Source organism: Fukomys damarensis, unplaced genomic scaffold (genome assembly GCF_012274545.1).
Source record: "Fukomys damarensis isolate Sample0158 unplaced genomic scaffold, DMR_v1.0_HiC HiC_scaffold_1, whole genome shotgun sequence".
Lineage (NCBI taxonomy): Eukaryota > Metazoa > Chordata > Mammalia > Rodentia > Bathyergidae > Fukomys > Fukomys damarensis.
Genome location: NW_022900913.1, coordinates 31,375,094 through 31,394,825, shown reverse-complemented (window position 1 = coordinate 31,394,825; position 19,732 = coordinate 31,375,094). Strand labels below are relative to the sequence as shown.

General features: G+C 34.7%; 1 non-coding gene across 1 annotated transcript; it reads left to right on the top strand.

Annotated features, from left to right (window-relative positions):
* The first annotated feature begins 452 nt into the window (after positions 1–452).
* LOC117285574 lies at positions 453–559 on the top strand. The gene has a single exon (XR_004516641.1). It is a non-coding gene; the product is annotated as a U6 spliceosomal RNA (small nuclear RNA).
* Positions 560–19,732: the final 19,173 nt, after the last annotated feature.

Sequence of the window (19,732 nt, the reverse complement as noted above, 5' to 3'; positions counted from 1 at the left end):
TTAGTTTCTGTAATCAAACCCACATAGATAAGACCTTATATATTTAATACAGTGCATTACTCCTGTACAAAGGGGGAAAATTAAGTTTTAACATTTCTAGGCCAATGTGGCTGTTAATTTCTGTACAATGCCAACTCAACATAGTAAACTGGGATAACTTTTTCCAAAGTTGACAGCACAGTTAAAGTTTCCAAAAATTCAAATTATACATATATATATATATATATATGACCAATAATAGCAGTATGTTATGCATCAACAGCTTTTCCAGTTTCATTTGGACAAAATTATAGAGACATCCAGCACACTCCATTATAAGAAAAAAGTACCCACAAAATAGCAAAGTTCTGTTACTGTTATGGTACCTGGCACCATTCTTTTGTTACTATCATCTTAATCATCATCTGGAAAGAAAACATTCTAGAGTAACATCATTAAAAACAGCTCTGATAGTGCTCACTTCGGCAGCACTTATACTAAATTTGGAACGGTACAGAGAAGATTAGCATGGCCCCTGAGCAAGGCTGACACGCAAATTCGTGAAGTGTTCCATATTTTTCACTCCGTGCCGATGCCACCAGCCCGTGGTTCTCTGAGGGGACCCCACTAATCGGACTGCCAAATTTTCCTGTTTTCCCTGGGATATTATAGAAAATTATTTGTATGATGAATGAAAATGAAACACACCTCGTGGCATGGAAAAAAAAAAGCTCTGATAAAACATGGTCACTACTATATATCATAAAGTGGGTACAAGATATTTTACACTCACAGAGGTATGACACAGTACTGTCCTGCATCTATAATACTAGAGGATACATTTAAAAAGGCATTATTTCAGACTTGATTCTACTTTTCTAACAGAGGGCCCAAAGGATGGTATGACACAGCTCTATAAAGAAATGTACTTTCTTAGATAGGGTTTCCTTTCATTAACCACACAGTTGAATGTCTCTTCATGAACATCAGCTAAAAACCATTTTTTAAAAACCCGGGTAAACACAAAACAACAGATCTGAGGGCGAATCTACTTTTGAGTTTAAATTTGTTTGTTTGTTTATTGGTACCGGGTATCGAACTCAGGACCTTACTCTTGCAAGGCAGAATTTACTAAGTTTCCCTGGAAGGATCTAGAAAACATTTTTAATGCTATTAGATAGCATTATTAGATATGAAAAATTAAGGTCACATTTTTGCTGATCTGGGTTTGTGACAGATGAGAAATAAACATTCTAACTAGCATTTGTATGAACAAAGCAAAACTTGGGCTATTAAACAGAGCAAAGCTGGAGCTTGATGGTTTCAGTGTGAGACTAGATGGTAATACAGATATAAGGACTGGGAGAGAGCAGAGGTAAAGGAAAGTAAAAAGAATTAAGATTATGTGCATTTACCAACTGTCTATGATATAATCATTAGGTACTGTAAACATGCACTAATAAAATTTTAAAAATGAAAAATCTCTTCTAGCTTAAGCTTTATTGTAAATGGCTCTGAGAACCTCAAAGTCAAAAATGATTGGTCATGATGAGGGTGCAGCTAATTTACATTGGAAACATTCTAATAAGTGTACAAATGCCCCGAGGGCTGCTAGATGGAAGTCACAAAAACTGAGTTAGTCTCCACAGCCATTATTGATACTCAGCCAGGTTAAATCCGTGAGAACCAAGCCAAGTCAGAAGCCCCATTGAACTTCCTCTAGAGGAATCCATTATGGCCACTGAATCTTAAAGCCTATAACTTAAATATCATGCACACAAGTGTGGTGTTATTAAGGTGAATGTTCAGGTATCTTATCGGAAAATACTTGAAGAAGATATCATTCAGAGAAACTAAATGAATCTATTAGTAGAATCCACATATCCTGGTAGAGGGTTAGCAGTATCTCAAACCCTAATCTAATGCCTTCAATCCTAATTAAAATTTATGTAAGTTTTCAAATCCTTTAAAGGATGAGTAGGAAGGAAGTAAAGTGAATTGAGCCTAGCTAGTACTATTTTAGTTTTAGAATGTCTCTAGTAGGATTTACTTACTGGTAAAGAAATTAAGATGGTTAAAATGTCAGGATTCTCTATGAATGGCAAGTTTAGAGGTTTTCAGTTTCTTCAAAATATTTTTATGTTTCTATCTCGGGTTTGGATCAATATTCAGACCAGTAATGTTGGCACTGGTTCAGGCCAGAGCTGCACGTTGAACTGTGTAGTAAGTGATATCTCATTAACACACTTAAAAAATATCCTGATTTGAAGATTAAAATGGACTTGTTCCTGGAAGCTAAATGCATATGGTTATACTAAGTTCATTAGTGAGGTGGGTAATTTGTCTACAGGTATCACATGATATAAATGCTAATACTCCATTTTGGTTATTAGATGAAAAAAAGTGTAAGATATTGAAGTGAGAAAATGCCACATTAATCACTAAGAAATTTGGTTTAAAAATACTTCTTTGGAGTGTTTTCAGCCTAGAGAATCAATAAAGAGACAGAAATGATATCTCTGTCATAAATGTTAAGCCTGGTTACATATAATGGCCACAAGACATATAAAACAATTTTTCTGTCATTATGTTTTTCATAATCAAATAATTTTACACCTAAATGAGTGCTTTGTGATGATTTTATTGAACTCGTGTCTTACAGGCCCAATAACAAGTAGGCCTTAGCTCTTTTTCCCATGGTTCCAGATTAGAACCATGTTCTCTATTTGGCCTGATGACCTTTTTATTGCACTAGAGGTAGTCCTTGATTTTCTTCCTGTTTGTTTTTTAGAAACTAAATTTTTCACACAACATCAATTTAGGAATACTTAGATATCACTTACAGAGAATTTAGAGCACACAAATTAAAAATATTCTCTTCATTTTGCTGATAAGAACATGGGCAGCAAGATGTTCAATAACCTGCCCCAGGTCATGGAGAGAAAGGTCTGCAGCAAGAGTTTCAATGCACTGTTGTCAATGTGACTCTAGAGAGCAAATGTATAATATTTGACCAAAGTAAAGAATGAAATGGAACCCAGCAAGCAGAGAATATGAAATGCATAGCTATAAAAATGATACATGATGATTTTTGTTTTTATGGAAAATGCTGCCTGCTAGTATGTCGTAAGGGAAGTAGAATCATACAAGAAAACAAAATAAAAACAGATCCTGTTATTATTTATAGCCCTGGAATTGTTTTCTGTTTAATAGGATTCTGTTCCCACACTGATTAGAATCCTACACGTTGTGGCGGTGAGTAAAATCTATCTCCCGTCTCATGGACAGGGGAGTACTGATGGATTCTTTTAATGCACAAACTCTATAAAAACACAGAAAAACTGAGCCTTTCATAGTTTTGAATTAAATGGATTTAAAGAGTAGCCAAGCAAATCAATAAAGTATGGTGCATGAGAGTAGACTGAACAGCTTATATGGAAAAAAAAGTCACAAAGGAATAAAATGTATATCATTTTCAGCCTAAGAATGTAATGTGGTATATATTAGAGAGTGCATCCTTTTTGACTTTGTTAACGTGTCATAATAATTTTATTAATCTCTACTTCCTGTAAGCAAATGGGGAACATGAGTAATAATTTTCCCCAGGCCAACCTTGTATGGACTGGAAATGTGCTCAGAATGTCCAAGTAATGCAAAAAAATAGGGGCCAAAGCATTTGGATCCCTTAATTTTTGTGAGGACTTAAAAGCCAAAATCTAGTAGCATTTTAAGCATGGGAACCATCAACTATAGAGGAGTGAGAAATTTTTTCCAGTTATTATTAAATTAAAATTACATGCTGTTAGTTTTGCGGTTATGAGCACAGGGATTTTTTTGTTTTGTTTTGTTTTCTTTATTATTGCTGTTTTTGTTCTTTTATTTTGCAGTTTTTATTTGTAAAAACCCAGAGTGTTCTCTTCTAAATTTAGAACTAGGCAAGGCACCAATATATATAGCTGAAAGGAAAGAAAAAGAGGATGTGTTTTTATAATTCCACAAATCATTGAAGCATCATCATCTTGTTCTTTACAGCTCAGGCTGCCTATTTTCTCTTTACTCATTCTATCAGCTTGAAGCACAAGCAGCAACCAAATTTATCCAAATTCATAATCAGAATGCAGAACCAGCAGAAATGGATTCTGGAGGCATAAGGTAGATAAATGGAGTATGTGGAGGGCTGATAAATCTGTGGTTGTCTAAAGGGAGGAAGAAAATTGGACAGTATATACCATTAGACACCATATCTGAGGCAAGTTAAGTAAATAGACAGGCAGCTAGATATTTCCAAACTGCAGGACTTAAAAAGGGACTATGTTACTCAGTTCTGTGAAGAATAAAACAGTCAAACTTCAAGAGAGAAATGAAGAAAGGATGATACCTTAAGGTGAAAAAACACAGAACACTTATTGGCCAAAGCCCGTAGGCTCCTAAATCTATCTTTATTTCTTCTCTTCTACCTCAGCAGTTGGTGTTGTTACCTGTGTTCCAGAGGTCTCCGTTCATCTATCCTGCCCTATTCCTGTTTCTGTGACTTCCAGCAATGGTCATTGTTGTCAGTGTTAGAAAACAGAAGCTTCTGTTCTTTCACCTTTTATTCTCTTGCTAATGCTTTCCCTTAGTCACAACTAAACAGGAAGTCAGGGAGAAATAGCAGTCTGAGAAGTGTAGTTTGTCGTCCAGCCCGGTGGCTCTACCCGCTCCTCCCACCAACTGCAAAATCACCATTAATTTTCTGCAAAATCTTCCTGAGGTAAAGGATGCTGAGGAAAATTAATGTAGCCTTATTTTTACCTTTTGCTTACATGATTGACTAAGGGTATTTCAATCCATTGCAGGACTATAAAAACTTTTTCTTAAAGGTCCAAGTAGTGAATATTTCATGATTAGGGGCCATTCAGACTCTGTAATTACTATTATTTTTTGTTGCAGAGGACAATAGCTATGGCAATACTGAATGAACACATATGTGTTCCAATAGATTTACAAAAATAGGTGCTGGCCTGCATGCAGGTCATACTTTTTGGATGCCCAGTTTATTAAATAACAGATATCACCTAAAGAAACTGCAATGGAAAAGTAGGAAGCTAGGGTGATCGAGGTTTAAATGTTGTATTAATTTTTAGTTGATTTACAAATGTCTTTAAAAATACACGTGTTCCAATTTGATCAAAGCTGTGTAAATCTTATTTTATGCTGTTGATGGCTTCACAAAACCTACAAGATGGTGTGAATCCTTTATTTTCCTCGAAAATAAATGATTGAATACAAAATATTGAAAAGTCACAGTCACTTGGACCACAAATAGTTTTGTCTGAGAATTGCTTTATAACTTATTATAGAAAATGGGGATCAAGGAGCAGAATTCCAAATATTACTCTCCAGATGAGAGAAGACAATTTAACTTTATATGAGGCAGTGGAGGCCATCAGGATGTGTATGGAAAGCCCAAAAGTATTACAGACATAATTAGCACTTGAGTTACAAATTAGGATTGCAGAAATCTGAAATTTACCTGAAATCATAAGAAGAATTTAGAGCTTGATTAGAGCAATTCTGATGATAATTTATTATTGCAAAGTAACCTGGAATATGGAGATGGGTAAATTAAATAATTGACATCATTGTGTATATTTTATTAAAATTATCCTCATAATAAATTCTATTAATGCCAGTGACAGCTGAATAAATACTCAAATATTCACTCTACATGAGATGTATACTACTCATCTTTTTAACAAACTCTTTCTGAACCAATAAGTAGCTCGTCTCAGAAGTAGAGTAGCTTATATTTAAATTTTTTTGTTTCAGATGAGTGTTGATTATGTTCTATTATCCTTTGGCTCTAAAGTATAATCTGACCTCATCATTATTTAGATTCTGGCTGTTATTAGAGGTAGGCATTTATGATACAGACTTGTTGCCTTTGAAGAAAACATAAGTCTTCATAATCTTGCAGTATCAATACTTGTATTTTAATAAAAAATTAATTTCCAGAGTCTATATTTTTAAACATTTTATTGAATATTTTATATTAAATTTTAAATAATGTTTGGTCAACCATCACTAAATTTTTTGTCTTGATTAGATGTTATTTAGTTCTTCATAATAATTTCCCCATCTAATTTGATTGGCTCTTTTCCTAGATATTTCAGAATAGAAGATAATAGGGAAGCTTTTGTTTCCATAATAAAAATTTATTATATAGAAAAGTTAAAGGGATTTTAATAGTGAAATAATATCACTCATTAAATGAATGTCAGTATTTGCCAATTACTTTGCAGTAATAAAAACTTTACTGAGTGTCTTCTGAGCATGCTTAAATTTTAAAATCCAATTAAATTCTGAAAGAATAAAATGTTTTCTTTTAACCTAAGCATAGGCATCTCTTCTAATACCTTATTTTCTATTGCAACATTTTCTTTCTATCATCACTAACAGTGGGAAATGCCTGCTCTTGCCAGAGAAACTGGCATTAACATATCTCGTCACATACTCCACTGAAACTACCCTTAACAACACACCATTCTGAAGTGTGCACATTTCCATGCCTCAGACTCTGTGTGAGTCTCTTGTATGTGTGGGGCATCTATTGATGCCTGTCTTTTACAGGTTTCACAGTTGTGTTCCCAAAGTTGAGAATGTGATAGCTGCCCGTATTTCCTGCTATTCTTTCTATCTCGATGCAACTCATTTAAACAATTGCTCAAAAGAGAAACACTCACAAAACTGGATTTCCGTATACATACAAAGCCCACAGACCTATTTTGCCTCACCTCTCCAGGTCCTACAGCTTTCTTATGCTTCAATAACAAATAAAAACATAATTTTCATAATTAGATTTCTAGAACACCTAAAAAGTAAGAATTTGGCTCACTTATCTGGTTATCTCAATGATCTCAATTTATATTACTGAACTAACACTGGGTGCTGAAAATTTTGCATTCAAGTTCTAAGTGATCTTGCATCTTACCAAAAATACAAGAGAAAAGTTATGCTGCATGCATGTATAGCTGAAGAGCCCAAATATAAAAAGTTCCTCAAGATAAGGGAAGAAGATTCCCTCCTGGACTATAAAATTTTACCATTTTGTATGTAGAAAACTGCTTAAAATACTAAGATGACAACATTTTAGTCTATTTATTAAGCTACTTAACAAATGAGTCTAATACACACATGAAATTGGAAACAGAATTGTCCTATCATAATTATTCTCTCTAAGAGCAAAATACTACTGAAAGTTGTAACACAGGCTAGGCAAGTTCATTCCTCTAATGACCATTGGTTCCTCTTTGCTTCCATAAGAAGGAATACTGTATATTGAACAGTGTTTTAAAGTCCAGTCATACCAGCTAGAACCACCATTTATACAAACTAGAAGCAGGCTAACTTTACCACCTTTTAAGGTTGATTTGGCTTCATTATGTTAAATTTCAGAAGGTATCTCTTTTGCTCATATTTTTGTATTAAATTAATATTATTGTTTTCAAAATCTACTTGAAGTGTTTAGAAAAATATTAAGCACATAATTTTATCTTAGAAAATTATGATAGTAAATTATAATACTAAACAAACAAAAAGGCATTTCTTACCTGTAGAAAATTGATTAGTCAAGGCTACCATATTCTCTCTCCTTCCCTCCCTCTCTCTCTTTTGTGTGCGTGCATGTGTGTGTGTGTGTGTGTGTTTGTGTGCATGGGTGCCATTGGCACTGAACCCAGGGCCTTCACACTGAGCTACATCCCCAGTCCTTTTCATTTCTTATCTTGAGATGGGCTCTCACCAAATTGCCCAGGCAAGACTCAAAAGAGACCCTCGTGCCTCAACTTCCCAAATACTGGGATTGCAGGCATTCACCACCAAGCCCAGTTTATAGCTCTAATTCTTAGAAGTTGTCACTGGTTATATTTATAGATATATACATGAACATAGATACACACATGTACAAGCACACATTATATCACTTGTATATATCACATATACATGTATGTATATATATATTAATGTGTAGTCTTTCTACTACAAAGATGTAACACTGAATGTTTTATGCTGATAGAAAATTCAAATGATATTAATGAAATCAGAGAAGGGATATAGATAGGTTTTTATTGCTGTAATACTGAAATTTTGGCCCTTTCTTCTTTAGAAGTAATTAATTAAAGAAGATTTAAACTGCTTGAGGCTGTAGCCTAGTATTAGGGGGAAGATTGAGTAAATGTCTTTTAATAATTTGGATCTCATTGCAAGGTTCAATGAGCCCCAGAGAAGCAGTTCATGTTTAATTCATATGGCAAAAGCTAAATCACACTTAGATGAAAATATTTTTCCACTCTTCATGCATTGAAGTCCACCAAAATTAAAAAAAAAAAATACATTTGCAATTGAGTGGTTCTACTTGGTTCTACTCTACTGAACAGAATATTCATAGGACCAAGGCCACATTCTGAAGACTGAGATGTTACCTCTTTCAGACAACATGTGATTGCAATGTGGAAAATCAGCTTCCAAAAAAGGAAAGGAAAAATGCTTTCTGGAATTTTGGCAGAGCTTTGACCAGAGAAGATGCACAGTCTACTCAGCCTGATATCTCTGCAGTGTAAGCCACATGCAGATATGGGAAAAGCAGGACAACTTTATATGCTTATAAATATTGGTGCCCCAGTGAAGTGGCTGATGTAGTATCCTTGCTTTGTAATCATTAATGATTCTCTTTCATAATTTTAATAAAACCCTATAAACAGAAAAAGCCAGAAGAAACTAAAACTGAGATTGCTGTAAGTAATTATGTAAAGAGTTGTTGACATTTCTTATCTGTGCACATATTAAGGGCTTGACTTTAACATCAAGCCTGCTAAAATCCCTGATGATTTTGTATTAACACATGCTTACCAAAAACCAAATAATTAAAAAAATTCTGGCAATATTTTTATTTCTAATTATTTTTTCTCCTAATAAATATGAATATGAAATCTTCATTTATATAATTTAAAGTTGCCTGTGATGCCACAGGACATTTCTAACTCCTATAATTATTGTATATATACCTTCCTTGATCTCTTTTTAATATTGACTCTATTCTGTAAACTTAAAATTTATTTTGAAGTATTTCCTTGATAGCCAATTAAAAAAAATAGCCAATTCTGCCAGCAATGTGCATAAAAATAAAAGAAAAATATGTACACACTGGTATTTATTATACTAAGGAATACTTGTGAGACAGTCACAGGCAATGTGTTAATTCAGGTATCTTGAGCAATTAACTTAAATAGTTCTGAACTTCAGTCAATCTAGGAAATATACATAGCTGGATGTGGTGGTGCATGCCTGGAATCGTAGCACTTGGAGGGCAGGAGGATTGCCATGAGTTCGAGGCCAGCCTGGGGAGCATCATGAATTCAAGGCCAGCATTCACTACAAAGTGACAAGTGACATCCTGTCTCAAAAAACAAATCAGAACAAAACACAGCCAAAAAACAAAATATAGATAATAGTAACTGCATTTTATAAATATTATTTAGAATACACAAAATAATGTGTATAATGTGACTGGCTCATAATGAGCAGTTCGCAAATGATCATCCTTATTTAAGGTCTGTATTTGCTCACTTAAAATTTCATTCCAATCAAATAGCAGAGATGACTCCTGGTATTAATTTTCTTAGTTATGGTGACAGAAAACTTTAATTTCCTTACAAATGTATCTTTTAATGAGATCTGAGTATTCAACAGGCTCGGCATTTGTAGATCTCAATACATGCTACATGTTTTAAAAAATTTAAACTATTTAAAATGTGAGTAATGGAGAAGGGATAAATTTCTGAAAATAAAATTTAATATCTTTTTGGAAATTGAAAATGTGTCTTTATTTTTGTCTGAAATTAATTGCATTGTCTATACTTTGGGCCCTATCTCCTACTGTCTTCTTTAGGAATCTCTCTTTGTCCTACAGCTATTCCTTTCCCATTCATTTAGGTCTTTTCAATATTAAAAACAGATCACAAGGAAACCTTGATATATGGTCATATTTCTCCGTGTTTAAAAATCAAACCCTAATAATATACCTTGACATCTGCTATCAATTGAAAATACACACAGGTGTGCGCACACACGGACACACACACACACAGAACAAGACCACAGGGATTTCCTATAAGCACAGGCTGAGGTTCTTACCCACTGGTATGCATTGGAATGCCCCCTATGCTTTAATATTTGGACTCTATCCAACTCTATCCAGCTACTCTGATTCACAGATGTTGATAAATCTTCATCTTCGTAATGTAAGAGACACTTAGACATTTCAGAAACAGGAAAAATGTGTTGACCAGTGTTCTTACAAAGGAAGTATGGTGTGACCGTTGACTGAGACTTGCCTACATTTTTTTTTCTATAATACAAAGTGTTATCTACAGCGAGCTAGTAGTTTGGCTCTACAAAAATAAAATGACCTGATTTGAAGCATTTGCTAATTTCCATTTTAATGGCAGACTTACAGTCCACAGTGTGGCAGCTCTTAGTAGTATAACATGATCAGGCCAAGAAGAATTGAGAACACACCCAGAGCTTAGAGGCAAGTGTACATCTTTATTATGCCGATGTACTGATCAGGGATTTCTCCACAAAGAGCTGGCAATGGACAGGGTTTATATGGGCTAAGGGAAAAGGAGTGGGGGATACAGAAGCAAGGCATTTATCATCAGTTCGAGGCATTCACCATCAGTTCATTGATTGAGGAAGTGAAGAGTACACTGGATACAGACACTTCCTGAGAACAAAAGACAATGAAGGAGGACATGTGTTAGGTGTGGGAGGGGTATGAGCTAGGGATGGCTCTTTGTTAGGTCAGCTAGTCAAAGGAAAGAACTTAATTTATTTATTTTTCTCAAAAATCGTTTTCTGGCTCACCATGGTGAATAACTTCACCATGGCATATTTAATGATATAGATGTGATATCAACAAATTAGAGGGGCCGGGGATTTAGCTCAGTGGTTCCGCCGCCTGGCTTGCAAGCACAAGGACCTGAGTTCGATCCCTGTACCAGAAAAAAAAATTAGAAATTTGGAAGAGATATATACATGTTGATCTCATGCAAGCAGGTCACAGAAAGTCAGAGCCAGATTCAGTACGCCCTTGTCAGTATAAATGATACCTCTCTTACTGACACAGAAGCGCTGATGAAAGCAGTTGAAACTCACTTTCCCACTGTTATCAGCCAATTATTTTTATTCTCTTCCTGTTTTATCTTTGTGCTAGGAAACCTAATTATGAATTTCCCATTCATTGTCAGAAATTGTACATGTTTGTACAGTATAAGTTGTTACTTTGTCGGTCGCAGCTTTAAAATCTCATGGTTGACAATTTGTCAGCTCTTTCTAAAAATAGAAGAATTTGCTAGAAAAGATTAGAGGTAGAGGAGAGAAGTTGGGGCACTACAATCTGTGAGGTTTAGGGGACATTGTACATTAATCTCGCATTAGTTTGACTAAACACAGAAATTTACCAAATGTCCAATTCATGAACTTTCATAAACTTACATATTTTATTTTATTTAAAAGTGCTCTCTCTTCCAGTTCCCCAAAGAGAGGAAAATTAAAGTCATTTGAAATTGGCAATGGTGATGGATCATTTTTTTTCTGAACTCTATGCCCTATTTTCAGGCTGGTCCCTTCAGCAAAACTGATCTGAGAAAGAAAGTCAGATCCGCATAGCACTGGCAGTGGGAGTAATGCTTTCAGCTCTGCTTAGTGGTTCCCCATGCACACTGTAGAGGTGCTGTCTCATTGATTTATAAGATTATACAGCTAAGCCCAGAGAACACTAGAATAATACCCCATCTCCTATATTCTAGGGCTGCAGCAACAATCAAGCTGCCCTAACAATTTCCTGAAGGAAAAACAGATCAAAGCAATTTCAAATTACTTTTAAATGCAATTAATTAGGGAGGAGGACAAGGAAGAGAATGGCTTTTACAAAAGTTTTGCAAAAATATTAATTCAAGTAACTTAGTTTTTTCTTCTTTCCTGTTATGGAAAATAGAAGATGGTCATAAGCGACGTAACAAGAAATGACAGCAGAGGCCTGGTGCTCATCTCTAATTTCACTTTGATTCTACATTTGATGATCGGTTGTCTTTCTGGAAAGTACTGAGGTGATTGTTGGTACAGAACTGAGAAACAGTTGCTTGGGGGTTTACTAAGATAATTGAGAGTTTGAGCAAGACTATCAATTTTAAAAACCAATATGGCTTTGCTCCTATTGTTTTCCAATGAAAATAAGGCTACCCTTGACTAAGACACTCTGGTGTTCTATAATATCCTGAGGCTGCAGAAGTTATTCATGGTTAAGAAAGACACAAGTGGCATTCGAGAATTCATTATAAGATATGATTATAAGAAAATGATGCCTTAGTACAACATTCCCCCCAAGAAGATGGAGTCCCAGTTGAGAAAAATTTGTGATAGAAAAGCAGAGGAATATGCAAGGGAGGATTATTCTAAATGAAAATTCCAAGTTTGGAAGTTACTTTAAAGCAATAACAACAAAATCATGCATCCTGGCTAGAGTTTTCTGGGTTTCCCTTCTTGTTTCATTGACAGCATCTTCTTTCCCATATATGCTGTCCCGGGGCTGTTCGACAATTACCAACCTCGTGCCTTCTATGTAGCTGTTCCTTGGAAATTTTGTTTTCTCTCGGTAGGGGAGTGGCTGATAAGTACTATGCAAACCACTTGCAGAAAAATTTTCACTTTGAAAAATGTTTCAGATTCTGCTAAGATAAATAATGAAATCTCTAAGTCAGTGGTAAGCAAATGGGGGAATAACATGGTGAAGATGTTTTCAAAGCCCCTCATCTGTACCACATCTGAAAACCTTGACACGAACTTGTAAACATTAAATATACTCTGCTTAAATTCAACTAACAGAAAAAGAAAATACACATACTCCAACTAAATGCTTTTATCAGTGTAATTTAATTCAATGGTAAAGCTTTTGGGTGATTTTTTAAACTACACGTATATCTTCCAATGTAAATATTTTTAAAGTGCACCTGAGCTCTCAGATAATAATTTCTTCCTGTGCACAAAGTGTGAGTGATGATACAGTCATGCTCTCTTGATCCTTCTACTACGTGTCATTTTATGGATCTTTTTTGTCTCTGTGGCCTGTCCTTGACATTCTTAGAATGTCACTGACAACAGCATGTCTCTGTTTCTAAAAACAAATATGGTTACAGATAATATATTCATTCATTTGTTTGTTTGTTTTTTTAATCTTGGTGCTTGGATCAAGCCTGAGAGCAGGGTGAGTTAAGTCATAGAGTCTATGAAAGAACTTCCTTCTGGCTTTTTGCCAACTTCCCTTCATTACTTTTAAATGACATTTTAGGTAAATTCAGCTCTGCTTCCATTAAAACTTCAAGTATCTGGGACTTTTCCATCCTTAACTATTTTCCCATCTTTCAGCGTTAAAGTCTTGGAATTTATCTGAGGAATATCTTCTTAATCAAGATGAGTTCTGCAGGAAAAATAACCAGAAACCTCAACCTTCAGTGGGACCAGCAAGTCTGACAGCAGTTTCCAGAAATCTTCTGCCTTTTTCTAACTTGAAGAAAAGGATGTAAACAAATCATTTATATACTTGAAATATGTTTTCTAGATATCTTTGACCACAGAGTAATTTTAGCTTTTAAGGCACCAAGGGTATGGGTAGCTACTCTTGATTATTCTTTCGCTCTTAGATTTAATGTCTTTCCCAGTCTAGTGCACCAGTAGCAAGATGATATTGCAAAACCAGCCACACTCCTACTCCAGATAGATTTCCTTCTTTTGCATTTTTATATCAGAAAACTGAATCATCCTTGTCATTATCAAAGCATGATTAAACTCCTGAGGAACAGTTTGCCTTGTTTATCTCTCTTGCTCATCTCACCCGATCTGTTGCCACACACAGCTGTGAATCTCTCCACACAGTGCCCTTTGCTTTATCTGTGCAGCCCACTGCTGTCACTGTCATTGTAGTGAAGATTCAACTTTGGGCCTGGATTTAGCTCAGAGGTTCGGTGGCCTGCCTTGCAAGCTCAAGGACCCAAGTTCAATCCCGGGTACCAAAACAAAAAAAAAAAAAAAAAAAAAAAAAAAAAAAGAAAAGACTCAACTTGTCTTGCCAGAAACCCTGAGGCTTCAGCTTCCTACCTCCTCTCATCTCTTCCCTTTTACCAAATATCTCCTAGCACAATGCCGCCAGAGTTACTTTTCAAAAGATCATTGTGAGTAGGTAATTTTCCCATTATGTATCTGGAATGTCAAAAAACAAGTTTTTTGGCTGATAATGAAAGCATAATTTAGCCAGAGCTTAACTTTCTGAGATCATCTCTTTTGCCTGAACTGCACAAGTGAAATGAACTTGTGCTTTTCTCAAAGCATCTGTTCATGATTGTATCTCTTGCACTATCCTTTTCCACAGCACTCGACGTTCCTCAAGTCACATTTCATTTCCAGTGTCTCTGTAGCCACCAGCTCTCTGGCCGCTGTCTCCACCACCTGTGTCCCAATCAGTCCCCACATCAGCCTTGGAGAGGTCATGTTTGGTCCAGTCAGAACTAAATTCAAACCCTCACTCTTCCTATTGTTAATTTCACAACCTTGGAATGAGTATGTATCTTCTCTGAGCCCTAGGGTTTTTTTTTTTTAACAATTAAAAAACAAATATCTGATTTTCCTTAATATGAAGATTAAATGAAGTCATCTGTGTATAGCACATAGCCTGGCATATTTTAGGGCATCTAATCATATTGTTCTTTTTGGTAACTCTTCTTTAATACTCATTACCCTCTTGCTTACTTTGTAGCCATTTGAGGTTGGTCCATCCTGTAGTGCATTCTGCACTAATTAGGGCCTTTACTTATTTTTGGACCCATCAAACACTAGCAAGCAACCTAAATCACAAGATTAGGCAGAGCGCTGAAAACTTGATTCTTTGAGGATGAGTTAGATACTCAAATGGATCTGACGTACTGAACAAATGGAAATCTGTGATCTGAATATTTGTTGTCTCCTAGAATGCCAGGTTTCTGTTACTCACAGCTATAAGAAATTCTCTGAACTTGTGCCAGTATATTTGACAAGTGCATAAACAAAACTCAAGAACATAAAAATGCAAGACAATTAGAAAACAAGAAGAAATGAGAACCAAGTATAGAAATTGATTATTTTCCTTTGCTCTAAGCACATACATTCACACTGAAACATGTTAGGGTAGATTATTAAATAATTTAAGAATAGAATTTCAAGCTGAATGAACTACATTTCAAAAAAATATTGTGCTATTGAGCAAGTCAGTTAATGTAGTGACCAGAGATTCCTCTACTATTATTTGAACTATGCCTATATCTATATCTGTGTGTGTGTGTCAGAGAGAAAGAGAGAGAGAGAGAGAAAAAAGAGAGAGAGCCATAATTTTAGATCAGAAATAAGTTAATAATCTTGTACAAAAATACCCTAGAACACATTTATTTAGTGGGTAGCAATTATTTTATCAAAACATGTGTTTTGAATACTTTTGATATTAGAAATTTTGACATTTTCTTACAAGGAAAAGCACTTTCTACAGAGTTATCTTCAGGGTTGAAAAGGAGTCTCTGTAATGGATTTTCTGCACTAGTCAAAACTATTAAGGTTATTTCAGACTATTTTGTTTTCTAAACTCTGCAAATTCCTTAGTAACGTTTTATTAGACAAGTCCAATGATTGCTTTCTTTTTTATTTTATTTTATTTTTTTGATGATTGCCTTCTTTACACAAAAAAGATTAAATGAAGGATAATCTTTGTGGTCTCATGGACAGCTTTGGCAAGGACAGAAAAATATTTCAAAGCCACCTCAAAGTGTTTTACCAGATTAAAATGACTTTGGCTCTAAGAGGGAAAGAGAAGAGGATGATATTCATGTTGAGGTAGGACAGAGTATACTCAAAACAATTAGACCCTGGTTGTTTGTAAAGGAAAATTTCCTAATCATGTTAAAATATTGTGCAAATAAAGAATACACTAAATATGTGATTCATGTAAAAACAAAGAACTTCTTTCCTCTAGTGTGACTTTCAAAGGATTGTTATATTTGTGACTAATATGAAACTAACCTTTGTGGGTCCTCCAAATCTAATTTCCAGTTTTAGAAATCAGATATTCTAAGTATGTATAATATTTGGTCAACTAATGACCAGTCACCAAATATTTAATCTAGAATAAGCCTTTCAGCAGGTCACATTTTTTGTGGAAAGAGATCCTAAGCATCAACAAATAAATGTAAATTTGCAATTATGATTTTAGTTTTTAAAAACTTCATGACACTGGTTTATCCAGTGATTTTTGGATAAGATTCTGAAAGTATAGGAAACAAAATAGAAATACAAAACTGGGACTGCCTCAAAATAAAAGCTTGGAAAGGAACAAAGTACAAGGAGCAATTGGTTTGTGCATCTGGTTTCACACTCTTACAATCAGCAATCTTGGAATGATTATATTGCTTTGCCTTTAATTGTTTGGTCACTAATAACTTTATAGCTCTATGATAATTTTTGCTGCCATCTATAAGCACTCAGAGACAGCCTTACTAGTCTCCAAGAAGGCAGCAAAGATGGATATTAGTTTTATGTCCTATGGCCTTATTCCTAATCAAATATGCATTCTGTTTGATCCAGTGACCTGAGCACTTTGGTCAGTGTGTTTCAGTCAGTTTTTGTAAGTTCTGGAATTCATGTCAAATAGTCTTCTAATGACTTCCAAAATATACTGCTTGTCTTTTGGGTAGGTAATGACTTCTGTTCTAGCAAGAACAAGAACCTTGATTGAGTACTTACTATGTACAAACTGCTTCATACCCATGGCTATTTAATAAGAGATTGCATATGCTTTATCTTACGTAGAAGAAAATAAGGTATAGATACATCTGTTACTTTGTCAAACTTATCTGCCTATAGTATACATAGGCCAGAATTTGAACCCAGCTTTGTTTGACTTTAAATTCTAAGCTTATAGTTACAATGTTTTACTACTGTACACAGACAGGTATATGCTCAGTAAATGACATTTTTTTCAAAACACTTCCTAAATAGTCAAACTCATTGCTAAGGAAGGATGGTGAGGCTATACTTTCCTATCATTTTGTTTAAATTCCTACAAAAAGACTCTGAGTCCCCTGTTGATTCAAAATAGAACATAGCAAGAAAAAAACAGATTTGTTATCCTAAGTTTATAATAATTAATAAATGAAAAAATGAAAATTTATTTGGTCTCATTATAGTTAGGAGGCTCTTGTAATACATTAAAGATGCTTCTATTTTTCTATTTTTTTTTCAGTTAACTAAAAATTCACCTCGTATGGTCAGAAAGTTATATAGCATTTTGCAAAACTAGTCTGGAAAACTATAAGTCAGCTTTGTCTGAAATGTCTAATGGAATATTTCATATTTGAGCTTGGTTTTCAAATAAAGGCAGATGTCATATTATTGATATTTCATGATACAGTACGTCCTCTGTCCTATTTCTGAAAAAGACAATTATGTTCAACAGTCAGAGGAGTAGCTTCTGATCTTTTACCCTACCCTCCTGCCTCTGGGCCTCATTCTGCAGTGACTATAAGATTATGTCTGCAATTTAAAAAATTTCTACCATTGACTTAAGTGGAACGAATCCATATCTTAAGAAAATCAGTTCCAGATTTTTCATCTATGCCCCTGTAAAATCCTGTTTCTTTCTCAATTCTTTAGAAACTCTTTATGGTTGTCTTTCTCTGTTGGCAAATTCTGTATGTATGTCATATACTGCGGATTTTATGAAAAAGTACATGTGTGTATGTTAATATTTTAGTAGTGCCTAACAACTTATCACCATTATGATGGCTAAAGAGCACAGAAATTTATTCACTCATATTTTTGGAAGCCGTAGATCCGATATTAAGATGTTCACAATGTGCCTGTATAGTCTACAGGCAAAAATCCATTCTTGCCTCTGCTTGCTTCTGGTAGGTACCCATTATTTATTGGCTTGTGGCTCCATCTCTCTACAGCCTGTGTTTATCTCCATATTGTCTTCTCCTCTGTGTGTGTTTAATCTCCTCTGTACTCTTTTTGTAAGGTACTCCAGTGGTATTTAGGACTACGATAGTACAGGATAAATTCCCAATCTCAATATGCCTGCTTTAATCACATTTTTTTCTGTACAAAACAATATTAACTCTTCTGCTACATAATATTAATAAGTTCTTGGAATTAAAGGAAGACAGAACATTTTTAGAGGCTATCTTTTTAATCTTCTACTGTGTGTGGATAGGTCTGTATGTGTTCTTGTGTACCTTGGAGTCAGATGTCCTGTGTATAGAACTGGAATGACTACTAGCTCACCATTCATATCTACAGATTCTACAGCCAAGCATTCAACCAACCACACAGAGAAAATAGATCACTTTCCATTCATGGTTGGTTGGATGTGAGGATATGCACTCTGTGAATATGGAGGATCAATTTAAGGGATTTGAGCACCTGTGGATTGGGCATTCATGTGATGAATGGGGGGAGAGTCTTGGAATCCACCCCTATGATTCCATAGGACTGATTTGTATTTCTCTTCAAATTTCTGTATAAGTAAAACTAAGCATATTTCATAAAAATTAGAAAGTTTTCTTGATCAAAGTATATAAATTAATATGGAAAAAGGATTTTTTCTTCAGATACTAACTAAATTCATTACCTTTGGTCATTTATATATACATATTTGAGTACATACATCCTCCATTTCTTAAAAAATATCTAATAGTGCTCTGATTACATGTTAGATATCACTCTTTGTCCTAGGACACAAAATTAAATAAGGTAGGCTATTTCCCTTTGAGCATCCATTTCAGTATCCATCAAAGGGTCCAAGAGAGTAATATATATTCTGTAATGTATGACAAATTCATGCTGAATTATAGTCATTTTCCATCTAAGTTTTAGCAGACATCAAGTGACAAAAGAAATGATAGTAGACCTGGTATAAAAGAGTTGACCATTATATTTCTTTTTTGTTTTTAATTTTTTTTTTGGTACCATTTTGAACTCAGGTCCTTCTGCTTACAAAGCAGTGGCAGCAGAACCACTGAGCTAAGTCCCCAGCCCAGATCAATATATTTCTAAATGGACAGTCTATATCAAGAGAATAGTAATGATACTAAGAGGTAGATTTCCACAACAAAGAGAATGGCTTATCTCGTTAAATGTTAGTAGTGATTTTAAAAATGATTCTCTGTGGTTTTACACAGTCTTGGGCCAACTGGCTCCTTTCAGAGGGACACATTTAGTGGTGAATTATAGTGTTCCTAGGGATTCCAACTTCTAATACCAGCTTGCAGATTGGAATCAATGTTTGAATGATATTGTCCACTTACCAAGAGACTATTTTTGACTCGGTGTGTGCTTTTTAATTTGGCTCTGCCAAAAGTTTTCATATCTAGAGTACCAACATTTTATGATTTTTCTAACTAAAATGTCAAAGATCCAACAACTATGTCATTTATTAATATCAAGGAACACAGGAAATTGCTTTTATCTCTCTAAATACTTTATTTTAATTTTGCTGGCATTAACAAGTAACTCCATTACTACTCCTTTCTCCAAATAATATTTACAGATTTTCAGTCTCTGCCTTTTTGACTGTTCAACAGCATGTTATATATATATAATCTAAAGTGAAGACTGGTTGACTGCTAAAATTTTACTTCCC